The sequence below is a fragment of the Eubalaena glacialis genome, chromosome 1 (genome assembly GCF_028564815.1).
Source record: "Eubalaena glacialis isolate mEubGla1 chromosome 1, mEubGla1.1.hap2.+ XY, whole genome shotgun sequence".
NCBI classification, from domain to species: Eukaryota; Metazoa; Chordata; class Mammalia; order Artiodactyla; family Balaenidae; genus Eubalaena; species Eubalaena glacialis.
The window spans coordinates 144,643,144-144,663,509 of NC_083716.1; positions in this window are offsets into that span (position 1 = coordinate 144,643,144).

The window sequence follows — 20,366 nt, forward strand, 5'->3', positions numbered from 1 at the left end:
AGACCCACAGCTGGATGAGACAAAAGGCTGGACAATCTTGGGGCTGAGAGGATTGGTGAGGTTGGGTGAGCAAACGCAGACCGCTTAAAGTAATACCGCGTGGTACCCACCCCATGGGTCCCAAATCTCCAGGTTCAAGGGCATCTTCCTACATCGAAAACATGCCTGGGAAACCCAGAAGATGGTACACCGTGTGATCGGGAAAGGTTTCTAAAACGCACCTCATTTCTCCTCTCCTTGTGCTCGGGTTCGCCATTCCAGCCGCTTTACTAACAATCTCCCTACTTGGAGAATCAGCACCTGGAACCTCCTGTTTGTTTCGTACAGGTTGCAATTTGTCCTGAGGATGAACGGGAAGACGGGGAACCAATGAGAGACTAGCTCTAGGTGTTGGGACAGGCACAGGTCACTCTATTTCCCCATCAGGAAGAAGAATGAAGCACAGGCTCAGCCTGCCCCCCGGAACCAGAATAGGGCCTGAAGCAATCCTGCGCTTTTGCGGCCAGCTCCCAAAAAAGCGAGTTGACAAATGGAGCTCAGGGCCACTGCAATTCACAAACCTGCAGAGTTATAAATGATAACTCTCGTCCACAAATATATTGAGGGAAGGCAACGAAGAGGATTTGAAAGCAAGGCAGAATTGCAGGAAACAGATTTCAGGAGGTAGATTCGACTCGCCTTTAAAGCACATGAAAAGCGGCAAAACGTTGACAATGATGCCCTTGGCCAAAAAGGGCGTATGCGTTTTTTCCTGAATATATTCAGGAAAAAACGCATACGCCCTTTTTGGCCAACCAAGCAAGCCGGAAGTGCAAATCAGCACTACAAAGAAGTCTCGCTTGCCAACGGTCAAAAGGGCCACGCTGCAAAAAGAGTAAACACCAGAAATGCAGGACAGGCCATGGAGACATGGGAGCCTTGCTAGGCTGAGGGGTGGGATGTCAATTGCCAACAGCCACTCTGGAGAAGTGTACGGTGTGTCCTGAAACATGTAATAAACACAGCTTACAGAGCATAGGGCACTTCCACTCATGGGTGTATAAATTGGGAAAACTAAAAATCAACAAGACACAGGCACCCCAAAGTTTCGGGCTGCTCTGTGTACAAGAACCTCCACTTAGCTACACCTTAAGTATCCCAGGAAAGAGAAAAATGGATAAAGAAGTTGTGGTACTTAGGCACAATGGAATATCACTCAGCCATGAAATCAATGTCATAAGGCTAGTAGCAGCATGATGAGTGGATTTAGGGACGAGGATTCTAAGTGAAATAAGTCACACAGAAAAAGACTCTTATCCTAAGATATCACTTATAGAGGGCATGTCGAAATCGCTACACTTGAACTGAATTACAAAACAGAACAGAGTCACACATTTAGAAGACACACTATGGCTGCTTAACGGGAAAGGTGAGGTGGGCTGATGCATAAAACAAGGGTTTGAAATTAGCTCACATACCATTCCATAAGCCAAATATGTAACAGACAAGACCTCCTCCCTGCTCAGTGAACTGGACTCAACACCCCCTATTCACCGCACAAGAATATATCTGACTAGCAAGACTCTTGAAACCTATGTATTGATATCTCTCTGGACTTGAATCAAGAGGGTGTAAAGCGGCATAAACACAGCAGGGAAAAGCATCTCAACCCCATTAGCAAAATAAATTACTTAAAATGAACGCCATAAAACAAAGACAGTGAAAGAGAGAGAAATTCTTACAAAATCCGTTCGGAGGCTCTGATGCAACCTGGATTGACCATATCTAGACCCACAGCTGGATGAGACATAAGGCTGGACACTCTTGGGGCTGAGAGGTTTGGTGAGGTTGGGTGAGGAAACGCAGACCCTTTAAAGTAATACCGCGGGGTACCCACCCCATGGGTCCCAAATCTCCAGGTTCAAGGGCATCTTCCTACATTGAAAACGTGCATGGGAAACCCAGAAGATGGTACAGCGTGTGATCGGGAAAGGTTTCTAAAACGCACTTCATTTCTCCTCTCCTTGTGCTCGGGTTCGCCATTCCAGCCGCTTTACTAACAATCTCCCTACCTGGAGAATCAGCACCTGGAACCTCCTGTTTCTTTCGTACAGGTTGCAATTTGTCCTGAGGATGAACGGGAAGAGGGGGAACCAACGAGAGACTAGCTCTAGGTGTTGGGAAAGGCACAGGTCACTCTATTTCCCCATCAGGAAGAAGAATGAAGCACAGGCTCAGCCTGCCCCCCGGAACCAGAATAGGGCCTGAAGCAATCCTGCGCTTTTGCGGCCAGCTCCCAAAAAAGCGAGTTGACAAATGGAGCTCAGGGCCACTGCAATTCACAAACCTGCAGAGTTATAAATGATAACTCTCGTCCACAAATATATTGAGGGAAGGCAACGAAGAGGATTTGAAAGCAAGGCAGAATTGCAGGAAACAGATTTCAGGAGGTAGATTCGACTCGCCTTTAAAGCACATGAAAAGCGGCAAAACGTTGACAATGATGCCCTTGGCCAAAAAGGGCGTATGCGTTTTTTCCTGAATATATTTTCCTGAATATATTCAGGAAAAAACGCATACGCCCTTTTTGGCCAACCAAGCAAGCCGGAAGTGCAAATCAGCACTACAAAGAAGTCTCGCTTGCCATCGGTCAAAAGGGCCACGCTGCAAAAAGAGTAAACACCAGAAATGCAGGACAGGCCATGGAGACATGGGAGCCTTGCTAGGCTGAGGGGTGGGATGTCAATTGCCAACAGCCACTCTGGAGAAGTGTACGTTGTGTCCTGAAACATGTAATAAACACAGCTTACAGAGCATAGGGCACTTCCACTCATGGGCGTATAAATTGGGAAAACTAAAAATCAACAAGACACAGGCACCCCAAAGTTTCGGGCTGCTCTGTGTACAAGAATCTCCACTTAGCTACACCTTAAGTATCCCAGGAAAGAGAAAAATGGATAAAGAAGTTGTGGTACCTAGGCACAATGGAATATCACTCAGCCATGAAATCAATGTCATAAGGCTAGTAGCAGCATGATGAGTGGATTTAGGGACGAGGATTCTAAGTGAAATAAGTCACACAGAAAAAGACACTTATCCTAAGATATCACTTATAGAGGGCATGTCAAAATCGCTACACTTGAAGTGAATTACAAAACAGAACAGAGTCACATATTTAGAAGACACACTATGGCTGCTTAACGGGAAAGGTGAGGTGGGGTGATGCATAAAACAAGGGTTTGAAATTAGCTCACATACCGTTCCATAAGCCAAATATGTAACAGACAAGACCTCCTCCCTGCTCAGTGAACTGGACTCAACACCCCCTATTCACCGCACAAGAATATATCTGACTAGCAAGAATCTTAAAACCTCTGTATTGATATCTCTCTGGAGTTGAATCAAGAGGGTGTAAAGTGGCATAAACACAGCAGGGAAAAGCAGCTCAACCCCATTATCAAAATAAATTACTTAAAATGAACGCCATAAAACAAAGACAGTGAAACAGAGAGAAATTCTTACAAAATCCGTTCGGAGGTTCTGATGCAACCTGGATTGACCATATCTAGACCCACAGCTGGATGAGACATAAGGCTGGACACTCTTGGGGCTGAGAGGTTTGGTGAGGTTGGGTGAGGAAACGCAGACCCTTTAAAGTAATACCGCGGGGTACCCACCCCATGGGTCCCAAATCTCCAGGTTCAAAGGCATCTTCCTACATTGAAAACGTTCATGGGAAACCCAGAAGATGGTACAGCGTGTGATCGGGAAAGGTTTCTAAAACGCACCTCATTTCTCCTCTCCTTGTGCTCGGGTTCGCCATTCCAGCTGCTTTACTATCAATCTCCCTACTTGGAGAATCAGCACCTTGAAGCTCCTGTTTGTTTCGTACAGGTTGCAATTTGTCCTGAGGATGAACGGGAAGAGGGGGAACTAACGAGAGTAGCTCTAGGTGTTGGGACAGGCACAGGTCACTCTATTTCCCCATCAGGAAGAAGAATGAAGCACAGGCTCAGCCTGCCCCCCGGAACCAGAATAGGGCCTGAAGCAATCCTGTGCTTTTGCGGCCAGCTCCCAAAAAAGCGAGTTGACAAATGGAGCTCAGGGCCACTGCAATTCACAAACCTGCAGAGTTATAAATGATAACTCTCGTTCACAAATATATTGAGGGAAGGCAACGAAGAGGTTTTGAAAGCAAGGCAGAATTGCAGGAAACAGATTTCAGGAGGTAGATTCGACTCGCCTTTAAAGCACATGAAAAGCAGCAAAACGTTGACAATGATGCCCTTGGCCAAAAAGGGCGTATGCGTTTTTTCCTGAATATATTCAGGAAAAAACGCATACGCCCTTTTTGGCCAACCAAGCAAGCCGGAAGTGCAAATCAGCACTACAAAGAAGTCTCGCTTGCCATCGGTCAAAAGGGCCACGCTGCAAAAAGAGTAAACACCAGAAATGCAGGACAGGCCATGGAGACATGGGAGCCTTGCTAGGCTGAGGGGTGGGATGTCAATTGCCAACAGCCACTCTGGAGAAGTGTACGGTGTGTCCTGAAACATGTAATAAACACAGCTTACAGAGCATAGGGCACTTCCACTCATGGGTGTATAAATTGGGAAAACTAAAAATCAACAAGACACAGGCACCCCAAAGTTTCGGGCTGCTCTGTGTACAAGAACCTCCACTTAGCTACACCTTAAGTATCCCAGGAAAGAGAAAAATGGATAAAGAAGTTGTGGTACTTAGGCACAATGGAATATCACTCAGCCATGAAATCAATGTCATAAGGCTAGTAGCAGCATGATGAGTGGATTTAGGGACGAGGATTCTAAGTGAAATAAGTCACACAGAAAAAGACACTTATCCTAAGATATCACTTATAGAGGGCATGTCGAAATCGCTACACTTGAAGTGAATTACAAAACAGAACAGAGTCACATATTTAGAAGACACACTATGGCTGCTTAACGGGAAAGGTGAGGTGGGGTGATGCATAAAACAAGGGTTTGAAATTAGCTCACATACCGTTCCATAAGCCAAATATGTAACAGACAAGACCTCCTCCCTGCTCAGTGAACTGGACTCAACACCCCCTATTCACCGCACAAGAATATATCTGACTAGCAAGAATCTTAAAACCTATGTATTGATATCTCTCTGGAGTTGAATCAAGAGGGTGTAAAGCGGCATAAACACAGCAGGGAAAAGCAGCTCAACCCCATTATCAAAATAAATTACTTAAAATGAACGCCATAAAACAAAGACAGTGAAAGAGAGAGAAATTCTTACAAAATCCGTTCGGGGGCTCTTATGCAACCTGGATTGACCATATCTAGACCCACAGCTGGATGAGACAAAAGGCTGGACAATCTTGGGGCTGAGAGGATTGGTGAGGTTGGGTGAGCAAACGCAGACCGCTTAAAGTAATACCGCGTGGTACCCACCCCATGGGTCCCAAATCTCCAGGTTCAAGGGCATCTTCCTACATCGAAAACATGCCTGGGAAACCCAGAAGATGGTACACCGTGTGATCGGGAAAGGTTTCTAAAACGCACCTCATTTCTCCTCTCCTTGTGCTCGGGTTCGCCATTCCAGCCGCTTTACTAACAATCTCCCTACTTGGAGAATCAGCACCTGGAACCTCCTGTTTGTTTCGTACAGGTTGCAATTTGTCCTGAGGATGAACGGGAAGACGGGGAACCAATGAGAGACTAGCTCTAGGTGTTGGGACAGGCACAGGTCACTCTATTTCCCCATCAGGAAGAAGAATGAAGCACAGGCTCAGCCTGCCCCCCGGAACCAGAATAGGGCCTGAAGCAATCCTGCGCTTTTGCGGCCAGCTCCCAAAAAAGCGAGTTGACAAATGGAGCTCAGGGCCACTGCAATTCACAAACCTGCAGAGTTATAAATGATAACTCTCGTCCACAAATATATTGAGGGAAGGCAACGAAGAGGATTTGAAAGCAAGGCAGAATTGCAGGAAACAGATTTCAGGAGGTAGATTCGACTCGCCTTTAAAGCACATGAAAAGCGGCAAAACGTTGACAATGATGCCCTTGGCCAAAAAGGGCGTATGCGTTTTTTCCTGAATATATTCAGGAAAAAACGCATACGCCCTTTTTGGCCAACCAAGCAAGCCGGAAGTGCAAATCAGCACTACAAAGAAGTCTCGCTTGCCATCGGTCAAAAGGGCCACGCTGCAAAAAGAGTAAACACCAGAAATGCAGGACAGGCCATGGAGACATGGGAGCCTTGCTAGGCTGAGGGGTGGGATGTCAATTGCCAACAGCCACTCTGGAGAAGTGTACGGTGTGTCCTGAAACATGTAATAAACACAGCTTACAGAGCATAGGGCACTTCCACTCATGGGTGTATAAATTGGGAAAACTAAAAATCAACAAGACACAGGCACCCCAAAGTTTCGGGCTGCTCTGTGTACAAGAACCTCCACTTAGCTACACCTTAAGTATCCCAGGAAAGAGAAAAATGGATAAAGAAGTTGTGGTACTTAGGCACAATGGAATATCACTCAGCCATGAAATCAATGTCATAAGGCTAGTAGCAGCATGATGAGTGGATTTAGGGACGAGGATTCTAAGTGAAATAAGTCACACAGAAAAAGACTCTTATCCTAAGATATCACTTATAGAGGGCATGTCGAAATCGCTACACTTGAACTGAATTACAAAACAGAACAGAGTCACACATTTAGAAGACACACTATGGCTGCTTAACGGGAAAGGTGAGGTGGGCTGATGCATAAAACAAGGGTTTGAAATTAGCTCACATACCATTCCATAAGCCAAATATGTAACAGACAAGACCTCCTCCCTGCTCAGTGAACTGGACTCAACACCCCCTATTCACCGCACAAGAATATATCTGACTAGCAAGACTCTTGAAACCTATGTATTGATATCTCTCTGGACTTGAATCAAGAGGGTGTAAAGCGGCATAAACACAGCAGGGAAAAGCATCTCAACCCCATTAGCAAAATAAATTACTTAAAATGAACGCCATAAAACAAAGACAGTGAAAGAGAGAGAAATTCTTACAAAATCCGTTCGGAGGCTCTGATGCAACCTGGATTGACCATATCTAGACCCACAGCTGGATGAGACATAAGGCTGGACACTCTTGGGGCTGAGAGGTTTGGTGAGGTTGGGTGAGGAAACGCAGACCCTTTAAAGTAATACCGCGGGGTACCCACCCCATGGGTCCCAAATCTCCAGGTTCAAGGGCATCTTCCTACATTGAAAACGTGCATGGGAAACCCAGAAGATGGTACAGCGTGTGATCGGGAAAGGTTTCTAAAACGCACTTCATTTCTCCTCTCCTTGTGCTCGGGTTCGCCATTCCAGCCGCTTTACTAACAATCTCCCTACCTGGAGAATCAGCACCTGGAACCTCCTGTTTCTTTCGTACAGGTTGCAATTTGTCCTGAGGATGAACGGGAAGAGGGGGAACCAACGAGAGACTAGCTCTAGGTGTTGGGAAAGGCACAGGTCACTCTATTTCCCCATCAGGAAGAAGAATGAAGCACAGGCTCAGCCTGCCCCCCGGAACCAGAATAGGGCCTGAAGCAATCCTGCGCTTTTGCGGCCAGCTCCCAAAAAAGCGAGTTGACAAATGGAGCTCAGGGCCACTGCAATTCACAAACCTGCAGAGTTATAAATGATAACTCTCGTCCACAAATATATTGAGGGAAGGCAACGAAGAGGATTTGAAAGCAAGGCAGAATTGCAGGAAACAGATTTCAGGAGGTAGATTCGACTCGCCTTTAAAGCACATGAAAAGCGGCAAAACGTTGACAATGATGCCCTTGGCCAAAAAGGGCGTATGCGTTTTTTCCTGAATATATTCAGGAAAAAACGCATACGCCCTTTTTGGCCAACCAAGCAAGCCGGAAGTGCAAATCAGCACTACAAAGAAGTCTCGCTTGCCATCGGTCAAAAGGGCCACGCTGCAAAAAGAGTAAACACCAGAAATGCAGGACAGGCCATGGAGACATGGGAGCCTTGCTAGGCTGAGGGGTGGGATGTCAATTGCCAACAGCCACTCTGGAGAAGTGTACGTTGTGTCCTGAAACATGTAATAAACACAGCTTACAGAGCATAGGGCACTTCCACTCATGGGCGTATAAATTGGGAAAACTAAAAATCAACAAGACACAGGCACCCCAAAGTTTCGGGCTGCTCTGTGTACAAGAATCTCCACTTAGCTACACCTTAAGTATCCCAGGAAAGAGAAAAATGGATAAAGAAGTTGTGGTACCTAGGCACAATGGAATATCACTCAGCCATGAAATCAATGTCATAAGGCTAGTAGCAGCATGATGAGTGGATTTAGGGACGAGGATTCTAAGTGAAATAAGTCACACAGAAAAAGACACTTATCCTAAGATATCACTTATAGAGGGCATGTCAAAATCGCTACACTTGAAGTGAATTACAAAACAGAACAGAGTCACATATTTAGAAGACACACTATGGCTGCTTAACGGGAAAGGTGAGGTGGGGTGATGCATAAAACAAGGGTTTGAAATTAGCTCACATACCGTTCCATAAGCCAAATATGTAACAGACAAGACCTCCTCCCTGCTCAGTGAACTGGACTCAACACCCCCTATTCACCGCACAAGAATATATCTGACTAGCAAGAATCTTAAAACCTCTGTATTGATATCTCTCTGGAGTTGAATCAAGAGGGTGTAAAGTGGCATAAACACAGCAGGGAAAAGCAGCTCAACCCCATTATCAAAATAAATTACTTAAAATGAACGCCATAAAACAAAGACAGTGAAACAGAGAGAAATTCTTACAAAATCCGTTCGGAGGTTCTGATGCAACCTGGATTGACCATATCTAGACCCACAGCTGGATGAGACATAAGGCTGGACACTCTTGGGGCTGAGAGGTTTGGTGAGGTTGGGTGAGGAAACGCAGACCCTTTAAAGTAATACCGCGGGGTACCCACCCCATGGGTCCCAAATCTCCAGGTTCAAAGGCATCTTCCTACATTGAAAACATGCATGGGAAACCCAGAAGATGGTACAGCGTGTGATCGGGAAAGGTTTCTAAAACGCACCTCATTTCTCCTCTCCTTGTGCTCGGGTTCGCCATTCCAGCTGCTTTACTATCAATCTCCCTACTTGGAGAATCAGCACCTTGAAGCTCCTGTTTGTTTCGTACAGGTTGCAATTTGTCCTGAGGATGAACGGGAAGAGGGGGAACCAACGAGAGTAGCTCTAGGTGTTGGGACAGGCACAGGTCACTCTATTTCCCCATCAGGAAGAAGAATGAAGCACAGGCTCAGCCTGCCCCCCGGAACCAGAATAGGGCCTGAAGCAATCCTGTGCTTTTGCGGCCAGCTCCCAAAAAAGCGAGTTGACAAATGGAGCTCAGGGCCACTGCAATTCACAAACCTGCAGAGTTATAAATGATAACTCTCGTTCACAAATATATTGAGGGAAGGCAACGAAGAGGTTTTGAAAGCAAGGCAGAATTGCAGGAAACAGATTTCAGGAGGTAGATTCGACTCGCCTTTAAAGCACATGAAAAGCAGCAAAACGTTGACAATGATGCCCTTGGCCAAAAAGGGCGTATGCGTTTTTTCCTGAATATATTCAGGAAAAAACGCATACGCCCTTTTTGGCCAACCAAGCAAGCCGGAAGTGCAAATCAGCACTACAAAGAAGTCTCGCTTGCCATCGGTCAAAAGGGCCACGCTGCAAAAAGAGTAAACACCAGAAATGCAGGACAGGCCATGGAGACATGGGAGCCTTGCTAGGCTGAGGGGTGGGATGTCAATTGCCAACAGCCACTCTGGAGAAGTGTACGGTGTGTCCTGAAACATGTAATAAACACAGCTTACAGAGCATAGGGCACTTCCACTCATGGGTGTATAAATTGGGAAAACTAAAAATCAACAAGACACAGGCACCCCAAAGTTTCGGGCTGCTCTGTGTACAAGAACCTCCACTTAGCTACACCTTAAGTATCCCAGGAAAGAGAAAAATGGATAAAGAAGTTGTGGTACTTAGGCACAATGGAATATCACTCAGCCATGAAATCAATGTCATAAGGCTAGTAGCAGCATGATGAGTGGATTTAGGGACGAGGATTCTAAGTGAAATAAGTCACACAGAAAAAGACACTTATCCTAAGATATCACTTATAGAGGGCATGTCGAAATCGCTACACTTGAAGTGAATTACAAAACAGAACAGAGTCACATATTTAGAAGACACACTATGGCTGCTTAACGGGAAAGGTGAGGTGGGGTGATGCATAAAACAAGGGTTTGAAATTAGCTCACATACCGTTCCATAAGCCAAATATGTAACAGACAAGACCTCCTCCCTGCTCAGTGAACTGGACTCAACACCCCCTATTCACCGCACAAGAATATATCTGACTAGCAAGAATCTTAAAACCTATGTATTGATATCTCTCTGGAGTTGAATCAAGAGGGTGTAAAGCGGCATAAACACAGCAGGGAAAAGCAGCTCAACCCCATTATCAAAATAAATTACTTAAAATGAACGCCATAAAACAAAGACAGTGAAAGAGAGAGAAATTCTTACAAAATCCGTTCGGGGGCTCTTATGCAACCTGGATTGACCATATCTAGACCCACAGCTGGATGAGACAAAAGGCTGGACAATCTTGGGGCTGAGAGGATTGGTGAGGTTGGGTGAGCAAACGCAGACCGCTTAAAGTAATACCGCGTGGTACCCACCCCATGGGTCCCAAATCTCCAGGTTCAAGGGCATCTTCCTACATCGAAAACATGCCTGGGAAACCCAGAAGATGGTACACCGTGTGATCGGGAAAGGTTTCTAAAACGCACCTCATTTCTCCTCTCCTTGTGCTCGGGTTCGCCATTCCAGCCGCTTTACTAACAATCTCCCTACTTGGAGAATCAGCACCTGGAACCTCCTGTTTGTTTCGTACAGGTTGCAATTTGTCCTGAGGATGAACGGGAAGACGGGGAACCAATGAGAGACTAGCTCTAGGTGTTGGGACAGGCACAGGTCACTCTATTTCCCCATCAGGAAGAAGAATGAAGCACAGGCTCAGCCTGCCCCCCGGAACCAGAATAGGGCCTGAAGCAATCCTGCGCTTTTGCGGCCAGCTCCCAAAAAAGCGAGTTGACAAATGGAGCTCAGGGCCACTGCAATTCACAAACCTGCAGAGTTATAAATGATAACTCTCGTCCACAAATATATTGAGGGAAGGCAACGAAGAGGATTTGAAAGCAAGGCAGAATTGCAGGAAACAGATTTCAGGAGGTAGATTCGACTCGCCTTTAAAGCACATGAAAAGCGGCAAAACGTTGACAATGATGCCCTTGGCCAAAAAGGGCGTATGCGTTTTTTCCTGAATATATTCAGGAAAAAACGCATACGCCCTTTTTGGCCAACCAAGCAAGCCGGAAGTGCAAATCAGCACTACAAAGAAGTCTCGCTTGCCATCGGTCAAAAGGGCCACGCTGCAAAAAGAGTAAACACCAGAAATGCAGGACAGGCCATGGAGACATGGGAGCCTTGCTAGGCTGAGGGGTGGGATGTCAATTGCCAACAGCCACTCTGGAGAAGTGTACGGTGTGTCCTGAAACATGTAATAAACACAGCTTACAGAGCATAGGGCACTTCCACTCATGGGTGTATAAATTGGGAAAACTAAAAATCAACAAGACACAGGCACCCCAAAGTTTCGGGCTGCTCTGTGTACAAGAACCTCCACTTAGCTACACCTTAAGTATCCCAGGAAAGAGAAAAATGGATAAAGAAGTTGTGGTACTTGGGCACAATGGAATATCACTCAGCCATGAAATCAATGTCATAAGGCTAGTAGCAGCATGATGAGTGGATTTAGGGACGAGGATTCTAAGTGAAATAAGTCACACAGAAAAAGACTCTTATCCTAAGATATCACTTATAGAGGGCATGTCGAAATCGCTACACTTGAACTGAATTACAAAACAGAACAGAGTCACACATTTAGAAGACACACTATGGCTGCTTAACGGGAAAGGTGAGGTGGGCTGATGCATAAAACAAGGGTTTGAAATTAGCTCACATACCATTCCATAAGCCAAATATGTAACAGACAAGACCTCCTCCCTGCTCAGTGAACTGGACTCAACACCCCCTATTCACCGCACAAGAATATATCTGACTAGCAAGACTCTTGAAACCTATGTATTGATATCTCTCTGGACTTGAATCAAGAGGGTGTAAAGCGGCATAAACACAGCAGGGAAAAGCATCTCAACCCCATTAGCAAAATAAATTACTTAAAATGAACGCCATAAAACAAAGACAGTGAAAGAGAGAGAAATTCTTACAAAATCCGTTCGGAGGCTCTGATGCAACCTGGATTGACCATATCTAGACCCACAGCTGGATGAGACATAAGGCTGGACACTCTTGGGGCTGAGAGGTTTGGTGAGGTTGGGTGAGGAAACGCAGACCCTTTAAAGTAATACCGCGGGGTACCCACCCCATGGGTCCCAAATCTCCAGGTTCAAGGGCATCTTCCTACATTGAAAACGTGCATGGGAAACCCAGAAGATGGTACAGCGTGTGATCGGGAAAGGTTTCTAAAACGCACTTCATTTCTCCTCTCCTTGTGCTCGGGTTCGCCATTCCAGCCGCTTTACTAACAATCTCCCTACCTGGAGAATCAGCACCTGGAACCTCCTGTTTCTTTCGTACAGGTTGCAATTTGTCCTGAGGATGAACGGGAAGAGGGGGAACCAACGAGAGACTAGCTCTAGGTGTTGGGAAAGGCACAGGTCACTCTATTTCCCCATCAGGAAGAAGAATGAAGCACAGGCTCAGCCTGCCCCCCGGAACCAGAATAGGGCCTGAAGCAATCCTGCGCTTTTGCGGCCAGCTCCCAAAAAAGCGAGTTGACAAATGGAGCTCAGGGCCACTGCAATTCACAAACCTGCAGAGTTATAAATGATAACTCTCGTCCACAAATATATTGAGGGAAGGCAACGAAGAGGATTTGAAAGCAAGGCAGAATTGCAGGAAACAGATTTCAGGAGGTAGATTCGACTCGCCTTTAAAGCACATGAAAAGCGGCAAAACGTTGACAATGATGCCCTTGGCCAAAAAGGGCGTATGCGTTTTTTCCTGAATATATTTTCCTGAATATATTCAGGAAAAAACGCATACGCCCTTTTTGGCCAACCAAGCAAGCCGGAAGTGCAAATCAGCACTACAAAGAAGTCTCGCTTGCCATCGGTCAAAAGGGCCACGCTGCAAAAAGAGTAAACACCAGAAATGCAGGACAGGCCATGGAGACATGGGAGCCTTGCTAGGCTGAGGGGTGGGATGTCAATTGCCAACAGCCACTCTGGAGAAGTGTACGTTGTGTCCTGAAACATGTAATAAACACAGCTTACAGAGCATAGGGCACTTCCACTCATGGGCGTATAAATTGGGAAAACTAAAAATCAACAAGACACAGGCACCCCAAAGTTTCGGGCTGCTCTGTGTACAAGAACCTCCACTTAGGTACACCTTAAACATGCCAGGAAAGAGAAAAATGGATAAAGAAGTTGTGGTACCTAGGCACAATGGAATATCACTCAGCCATGAAATCAATGTCATAAGGCTAGTAGCAGCATGATGAGTGGATTTAGGGACGAGGATTCTAAGTGAAATAAGTCACACAGAAAAAGACAGTTATCCTAAGATATCACTTATAGAGGGCATGTCAAAATCGCTACACTTGAACTGAATTACAAAACAGAACAGAGTCACACATTTAGAAGACACACTATGGCTGCTTAACGGGAAAGGTGAGGTGGGCTGATGCATAAAACAAGGGTTTGAAATTAGCTCATATACCATTCCATAAGCCAAATATGTAACAGACAAGACCTCCTCCCTGCTCAGTGAACTGGACTCAACACCCCCTATTCACCGCACAAGAATATATCTGACTAGCAAGAATCTTAAAACCTATGTATTGATATCTCTCTGGAGTTGAATCAAGAGGGTGTAAAGCGGCATAAACACAGCAGGGAAAAGCAGCTCAACCCCATTATCAAAATAAATTACTTAAAATGAACCCCATAAAACAAAGACAGTGAAAGAGAGAGAAATTCTTACAAAATCCGTTCGGGGGCTCTTATGCAACCTGGATTGACCATATCTAGACCCACAGCTGGATGAGACAAAAGGCTGGACAAACTTGGGGCTGAGAGGATTGGTGAGGTTGGGTGAGCAAACGCAGACCGCTTAAAGTAATACCGCGTGGTACCCACCCCATGGGTCCCAAATCTCCAGGTTCAAGGGCATCTTCCTACATCGAAAACATGCCTGGGAAACCCAGAAGATGGTACACCGTGTGATCGGGAAAGGTTTCTAAAACGCACCTCATTTCTCCTCTCCTTGTGCTCGGGTTCGCCATTCCAGCCGCTTTACTAACAATCTCCCTACTTGGAGAATCAGCACCTGGAACCTCCTCTTTGTTTCGTACAGGTTGCAATTTGTCCTGAGGATGAACGGGAAGACGGGGAACCAATGAGAGACTAGCTCTAGGTGTTGGGACAGGCAGAGGTCACTCTATTTCCCCATCAGGAAGAAGAATGAAGCACAGGCTCAGCCTGCCCCCCGGAACCAGAATAGGGCCTGAAGCAATCCTGCGCTTTTGCGGCCAGGTCCCAAAAAAGCGAGTTGACAAATGGAGCTCAGGGCCACTGCAATTCACAAACCTGCAGAGTTATAAATGATAACTCTCGTCCACAAATATATTGAGGGAAGGCAACGAAGAGGATTTGAAAGCAAAGCAGAATTGCAGGAAACAGATTTCAGGAGGTAGATTCGACTCGCCTTTAAAGCACATGAAAAGCGGCAAAACGTTGACAATGATGCCCTTGGCCAAAAAGGGCGTATGCGTTTTTTCCTGAATATATTCAGGAAAAAACGCATACGCCCTTTTTGGCCAACCAAGCAAGCCGGAAGTGCAAATCAGCACTACAAAGAAGTCTCGCTTGCCATCGGTCAAAAGGGCCATGCTGCAAAAAGTGTAAAAACCAGAAATGCAGGACAGGCCATGGAGACATGGGAGCCTTGCTACGCTGATGGGCAGGATGCCAATTGCCAACAGCCACTCTGGAGAAGTGTACGGTGTGTCCTGAAACATGTAATAAACACAGCTTACAGAGCATAGGGCACTTCCACTCATGGGCGTATAAATTGGGAAAACTAAAAATCAACAAGACGCAGGCACCCCAAAGATTCGGGCTACTCTGTGTACAAGAACCTCCACTTAGGTACACCTTAAACATGCCAGGAAAGAGAAAAATGGATAAAGAAGTTGTGGTACTTAGGCACAATGGAATATCACTCAGCCATGAAATCAATGTCATAAGGCTAGTAGCAGCATGATGAGTGGATTTAGGGACGAGGATTCTAAGTGAAATAAGTCACACAGAAAAAGACACTTATCCTAAGATATCACTTATAGAGGGCATGTCAAAATCGCTACACTTGAACTGAATTACAAAACAGAACAGAGTCACACATTTAGAAGACACACTATGGCTGCTTAACGGGAAAGGTGAGGTGGGGTGATGCATAAAACAAGGGTTTGAAATTAGCTCACATACTGTTCCATAAGCCAAATATGTAACAGACAAGACCTCCTCCCTGCTCAGTGAACTGGACTCAACACCCCCTATTCACCGCACAAGAATATATCTGACTAGCAAGAATCTTAAAACCTATGTATTGATATCTCTCTGGAGTTGAATCAAGAGGGTGTAAAGCGGCATAAACACAGCAGGGAAAAGCAGCTCAACCCCATTATCAAAATAAATTACTTAAAATGAACGCCATAAAACAAAGACAGTGAAAGAGAGAGAAATTCTTACAAAATCCGTTCGGGGGCTCTTATGCAACCTGGATTGACCATATCTAGACCCACAGCTGGATGAGACAAAAGGCTGGACAATCTTGGGGCTGAGAGGATTGGTGAGGTTGGGTGAGGAAACGCAGACCGCTTAAAGTAATACCGCGTGGTACCCACCCCATGGGTCCCAAATCTCCAGGTTCAAGGGCATCTTCCTACATCGAAAACATGCCTGGGAAACCCAGAAGATGGTACACCGTGTGATCGGGAAAGGTTTCTAAAACGCACCTCATTTCTCCTCTCCTTGTGCTCGGGTTCGCCATTCCAGCCGCTTTACTAACAATCTCCTTACTTGGAGAATCAGCACCTGGAACCTCCTGTTTGTTTCGTACAGGTTGCAATTTGTCCTGAGGATGAACGGGAAGACGGGGAACCAATGAGAGACTAGCTCTAGGTGTTGGGACAGGCACAGGTCACTCTATTTCCCCATCAGGAAGAAGAATGAAGCACAGGCTCAGCCTGCCCCCCGGAACCAGAATAGGGCCTGAAGCAATCCTGCGCTTTTGCGTCCAGCTCCCAAAAAAGCGAGTTGACAAATGGAGCTCAGGGCCACTGCAATTCACAAACCTGCAGAGTTATAAATGATAACTCTCGTCCACAAATATATTGAGGGAAGGCAACGAAGAGGATTTGAAAGCAAAGCAGAATTGCAGGAAACAGATTTCAGGAGGTAGATTCGACTCGCCTTTAAAGCACATGAAAAGCAGCAAAACGTTGACAATGATTCCCTTGGCCAAAAAGGGCGTATGCGTTTTTTCCTGAATATATTTCCCTGAATATATTCAGGAAAAAACGCATACGCCCTTTTTGGCCAACCAAGCAAGCCGGAAGTGCAAATCAGCACTACAAAGAAGTCTCGCTTGCCATCGGTCAAAAGGGCCACGCTGCAAAAAGAGTAAACACCAGAAATGCAGGACAGGCCATGGAGACATGGGAGTCTTGCTAGGCTGAGGGGTGGGATGTCAATTGCCAACAGCCACTCTGGAGAAGTGTACGGTGTGTCCTGAAACATGTAATAAACACAGCTTACAGAGCATAGGGCACTTCCACTCATGGGCGTATAAATTGGGAAAACTAAAAATCAACAAGACACAGGCACCCCAAAGTTTCGGGCTGCTCTGTGTAAAAGAATCTCCACTTAGCTACACCTTAAGTATCCCAGGAAAGAGAAAAATGGATAAAGAAGTTGTGGTACTTAGGCACAATGGAATATCACTCAGCCATGAAATCAATGTCATAAGGCTAGTAGCAGCATGATGAGTGGATTTAGGGACGAGGATTCTAAGTGAAATAAGTCACACAGAAAAAGACACTTATCCTAAGATATCACTTATAGAGGGCATGTCAAAATCGCTACACTTGAACTGAATTACAAAACAGAACAGAGTCACACATTTAGAAGACACACTATGGCTGCTTAACGGGAAAGGTGAGGTGGGCTGATGCATAAAACAAGGGTTTGAAATTAGCTCCCATACCATTCCATAAGCCAAATATGTAACAGACAAGACCTCCTCCCTGCTCAGTGAACTGGACTCAACACCCCCTATTCACCGCACAAGAATATATCTGACTAGCAAGAATCTTAAAACCTATGTATTGATATCTCTCTGGAGTTGAATCAAGAGGGTGTAAAGCGGCATAAACACAGCAGGGAAAAGCAGCTCAACCCCATTATCAAAATAAATTACTTAAAATGAACCCCATAAAACAAAGACAGTGAAAGAGAGAGAAATTCTTACAAAATCCGTTCGGGGGCTCTTATGCAACCTGGATTGACCATATCTAGACCCACAGCTGGATGAGACAAAAGGCTGGACAAACTTGGGGCTGAGAGGATTGGTGAGGTTGGGTGAGCAAACGCAGACCGCTTAAAGTAATACCGCGTGGTACCCACCCCATGGGTCCCAAATCTCCAGGTTCAAGGGCATCTTCCTACATCGAAAACATGCCTGGGAAACCCAGAAGATGGTACACCGTGTGATCGGGAAAGGTTTCTAAAACGCACCTCATTTCTCCTCTCCTTGTGCTCGGGTTCGCCATTCCAGCCGCTTTACTAACAATCTCCCTACTTGGAGAATCAGCACCTGGAACCTCCTGTTTGTTTCGTACAGGTTGCAATTTGTCCTGAGGATGAACGGGAAGACGGGGAACCAATGAGAGACTAGCTCTAGGTGTTGGGACAGGCACAGGTCACTCTATTTCCCCATCAGGAAGAAGAATGAAGCACAGGCTCAGCCTGCCCCCCGGAACCAGAATAGGGCCTGAAGCAATCCTGCGCTTTTGCGGCCAGGTCCCAAAAAAGCGAGTTGACAAATGGAGCTCAGGGCCACTGCAATTCACAAACCTGCAGAGTTATAAATGATAACTCTCGTCCACAAATATATTGAGGGAAGGCAACGAAGAGGATTTGAAAGCAAAGCAGAATTGCAGGAAACAGATTTCAGGAGGTAGATTCGACTCGCCTTTAAAGCACATGAAAAGCGGCAAAACGTTGACAATGATGCCCTTGGCCAAAAAGGGCGTATGCGTTTTTTCCTGAATATATTCAGGAAAAAACGCATACGCCCTTTTTGGCCAACCAAGCAAGCCGGAAGTGCAAATCAGCACTACAAAGAAGTCTCGCTTGCCATCGGTCAAGAGGGCCATGCTGCCAAAAGTGTAAAAACCAGAAATTCAGGACAGGCCATGGAGACATGGGAGCCTTGCTACGCTGATGGGCAGGATGCCAATTGCCAACAGCCACTCTGGAGAAGTGTACGGTGTGTCCTGAAACATGTAATAAACACAGCTTACAGAGCATAGGGCACTTCCACTCATGGGCGTATAAATTGGGAAAACTAAAAATCAACAAGATGCAGGCACCCCAAAGTTTCGGGCTGCTCTGTGTACAAGAACCTCCACTTAGGTCCACATTAAACATGCCAGGAAAGAGAAAAATGGATAAAGAAGTTGTGGTACCTAGGCACAATGGAATATCACTCAGCCATGAAATCAATGTCATAAGGCTAGTAGCAGCATGATGAGTGGATTTAGGGACGAGGATTCTAAGTGAAATAAGTCACACAGAAAAAGACACTTATCCTAAGATATCACTTATAGAGGGCATGTCAAAATCGCTACACTTGAACTGAATTACAAAACAGAACAGAGTCACACATTTAGAAGACACACTATGGCTGCTTAACGGGAAAGGTGAGGTGGGGTGATGCATAAAACAAGGGTTTGAAATTAGCTCACATACTGTTCCATAAGCCAAATATGTAACAGACAAGACCTCCTCCCTGCTCAGTGAACTGGACTCAACACCCCCTATTCACCGCACAAGAATATATCTGACTAGCAAGAATCTTAAAATCTATGTATTGATATCTCTCTGGAGTTGAATCAAGAGGGTGTAAAGCGGCATAAACACAGCAGGGAAAAGCAGCTCAACCCCATTATCAAAATAAATTACTTAAAATGAACGCCATAAAACAAAGACAGTGAAAGAGAGAGAAATTCTTACAAAATCCGTTCGGGGGCTCTTATGCAACCTGGATTGACCATATCTAGACCCACAGCTGGATGAGACAAAAGGCTGGACAATCTTGGGGCTGAGAGGATTGGTGAGGTTGGGTGAGCAAACGCAGACCGCTTAAAGTAATACCGCGTGGTACCCACCCCATGGGTCCCAAATCTCCAGGTTCAAGGGCATCTTCCTACATCGAAAACATGCCTGGGAAACCCAGAAGATGGTACACCGTGTGATCGGGAAAGGTTTCTAAAACGCACCTCATTTCTCCTCTCCTTGTGCTCGGGTTCGCCATTCCAGCCGCTTTACTAACAATCTCCCTACTTGGAGAATCAGCACCTGGAACCTCCTGTTTGTTTCGTAGAGGTTGTAATTTGTCCTGAGGATGAACGGGAAGACGGGGAACCAATGAGAGACTAGCTCTAGGTGTTGGGACAGGCACAGGTCACTGTATTTCCCCATCAGGAAGAAGAATGAAGCACAGGCTCAGCCTGCCCCCCGGAACCAGAATAGGGCCTGAAGCAATCCTGCGCTTTTGCGGCCAGCTCCCAAAAAAGCGATTTGACAAATGGAGCTCAGGGCCACTGCAATTCACAAACCTGCAGAGTTATAAATGATAACTCTCGTCCACAAATATATTGAGGGAAGGCAACGAAGAGGATTTGAAAGCAAAGCAGAATTGCAGGAAACAGATTTCAGGAGGTAGATTCGACTCGCCTTTAAAGCACATGAAAAGCAGCAAAACGTTGACAATGATGCCCTTGGCCAAAAAGGGCGTATGCGTTTTTTCCTGAATATATTCAGGAAAAAACGCATACGCCCTTTTTGGCCAACCAAGCAAGCCGGAAGTGCAAATCAGCACTACAAAGAAGTCTCGCTTGCCATCGGTCAAAAGGGCCATGCTGCCAAAAGTGTAAAAACCAGAAATTCAGGACAGGCCA